The sequence below is a fragment of the Triticum dicoccoides genome, chromosome 3B (assembly GCF_002162155.2).
Source record: "Triticum dicoccoides isolate Atlit2015 ecotype Zavitan chromosome 3B, WEW_v2.0, whole genome shotgun sequence".
Taxonomy (NCBI): domain Eukaryota; kingdom Viridiplantae; phylum Streptophyta; class Magnoliopsida; order Poales; family Poaceae; genus Triticum; species Triticum dicoccoides.
The window spans coordinates 50,117,486-50,120,322 of NC_041385.1; positions in this window are offsets into that span (position 1 = coordinate 50,117,486).

The following is a 2,837-nucleotide window of genomic DNA, read 5'->3' on the forward strand; positions in this document are numbered from 1 at the left end:
TGGTGCAGTGGCGGCGGCAAGGAGCGGCAGGCGGCGACGCGGCTCGGCGGGAGGCGGCGGCGCGGCTGCAGGCGGCGAGGTGGGTGGTGGTGGCTGGGGGGGGCTCGGGGTATTTAAGAGATGGGGGGCGGCGACTTGGAGGAGGGGGCATGGCGGGTGCGGAGGAGTCCGGCTCGGACTCTTGTCCGAGTCGGCGGCGGCGGCGGCGTGCATCCTGGCGGGAGACGGCGGCGGTGAGATGGGCCGGCCCGGCTGGGTTTCAGCCCAGTCGGCGCTGGAAGTTTTTTTTTAAAACAATTCCGCCGAACAGAAAATAAACCCAAGAAATTAAAATAAAAATCTAAAAATGCCAAAACAAATTTTCACCGACTAAATAAAATATTTAGAACGAGAAGAACATTTTCTTGGCCCTAAATTGCAATTTTGAAAAACGTACAATTTTTCTAATGCAATTAAAATTGCGATAAAATCCGAATAAAATCAAATGTTTGATTTTAATATTTTTCCTCCAATATTTCAATTATTTTGGAGAAGTCATATTATCTCCTCTCATATATTTTAATATGAAATATTTTTTGAAGAGAAAAATAATTAAAACCAAAATCCTCGTTTCAATATTTGATAGAAATCAAATACGAAAACCGGGAAATCCCCAACTCTCTCCGAGGGTCCTTGAGTTGCTTAGGATTTCGAGGATCGTGAAACGAAAGTGAAATAAAATATGTTATGCAAGAATGATCTATGTATAACATTCCAAATTGAAAATTTGGGATGTTACAAACCTACCCCCCTTAAGATGAATCTCGCCCTCGAGATTCGGGTTGGCTAGAAAATAGGTGTGGGTGGTCTTTGCGAAGATCATCCTCTCATTCCCAGGTGGCTTCATCCTCGGTATGGTGGCTCCACTGAACTTCGCAAAACTTGATAACCTTGCTGCGGGTGACTCGACTGGCAAACTCAAGAATCCTAACTGGCTTCTGCTCATAAGTCAAATCACTGTCCAACTGAATCGCCTCCAAGGTACTGTATCTCTTAACGGTATATCAGTTATCTCAGCATGACACTTCTTCAACTGTGAAACGTGAAAAACATAATGAACTCCTGACAGTCCTTCAGGTAACTCCAACTTGTAGGCAACTTCTCCCATCCGTTCCAAAACACGATACGGTCCTACAAATCTCGGGCCTAACTTTCCCTTAACTCCAAAACGTTTCACTCCTCGCAAGGGTGATACTCGCAGATATGCTCTGTCTCAAATTTCATAGGTTACCTCCTTGCGTTTCGAATCTGCATAACTCTTCTGCCTGGACTGAGCTATCTTCAGTCTATCTCGAATCAACTTAACTTTCTCTTCAGACTCCTTGATCAAATCTGGTCCAAACAACTGTCGGTCTCCTACTTCATCCCACATCAGTGTCGTTCTACACCTTCATCCATACAGGGCTTCGAACGGTGCCATCTTCAAACTGGCTTGGTAGCTATTGTTGTATGAGAACTCTGCGTAAGGCAAATTGTCATCCCAACTAGATCCATAATCTAGCGCACAAGCTCTCAGCATATCCTCCAGAATCTGATTGACTCTCTCGGTCTGTCCATCGGTCTGCCTATGAAATGCTGTACTGAACTCCAATCCCGTTCCAAAAGTATGGTGCAGCTGATGCCAAAACTTTGAGGTAATCTGGGTTCCTCTATCTGATACGATGGTCCTTGGAACTCCATGAAGACATACGATCCTGGTCATATATACCTTGGCCAACTTCGCACTTGTATAAGTTGTTTTCACTGGGATAAAGTGTGCCACTTTGGTCAAGCGATCTACTACTACCCAGATTGAATCATATCCTGACTTGGCCTGGGGCAATCCGGTGATAAAATCCATGCCAAGCTTATCCCACTTCCATTCGGGTATCGGCATAGGCTGTAGCAATCCCGCTGGCTTCTGATGCTCTGCCTTCACTCTCTGACATACATCACATACTGCTACATACTCAGCAATATCCTTCTTCATACCCGTCCACCAGAAACGTTCCTTCAAATCCAAATACATCTTGGTGTTTCCAGGGTGTATCGAGTATGGTGAGTAATGAGCCTCCTCAAGTATCAACTTTCTGATCTTTGTGTTATTGGGCACATAAACTCGGTCCTCAAACCATAAGGTGTCGTGCTCATCCTCACGAAAACCTTTGGCCTTTCCTTTGCTCATTCTCTCTTTTATCTCGGCAATCTCCTTGTCATCCTTTTGAGCTTCTCGAATCTTTCCTAACAATGTAGACTGAACCTCCATTGTTGCCACAAAACCTCTAGGAACAATCTCCAATCGAAGTTCCCTGAGATCCTCTGCTAACTCCTTTGGTAATCCCGTACTCTCTAAGGTATTAGCGTAACTCTTCCGGCTCAAAGCGTCTGCTACAACATTGGCCTTTCTGGATGATAGTGCAGTTTCATGTCATAATCCTTTATAAGCTCCGACCATCTCCTCTGCCTAAGGTTCAGGTCCTTCTGTGTGAAGATGTACTTCAAACTCTTATGATCCGTGTACACATCACAACGGTTCCCGATAAGATAATGTCTCCAAGTCTTGAGCGCATGTACTACTGGGGCTAACTCCAAATCATGCGTGGCATAATTCAACTCATGCGGCTTCAGTTGTCACGAGGCTTACGAAACAACTCTTCCGTCCTGTATAAGCACACTTCCAAGTCCTAATCGAGAGGCGTCGCAATACACTTGGAATTCCTTACGTATATCTGGCAGAATAAGCACTAGGGATGTAGTCAAACGTTTCTTCAATTCCTGAAAACTTGCCTCACATTCTTCCGTCCATCTGAATTTAGTAT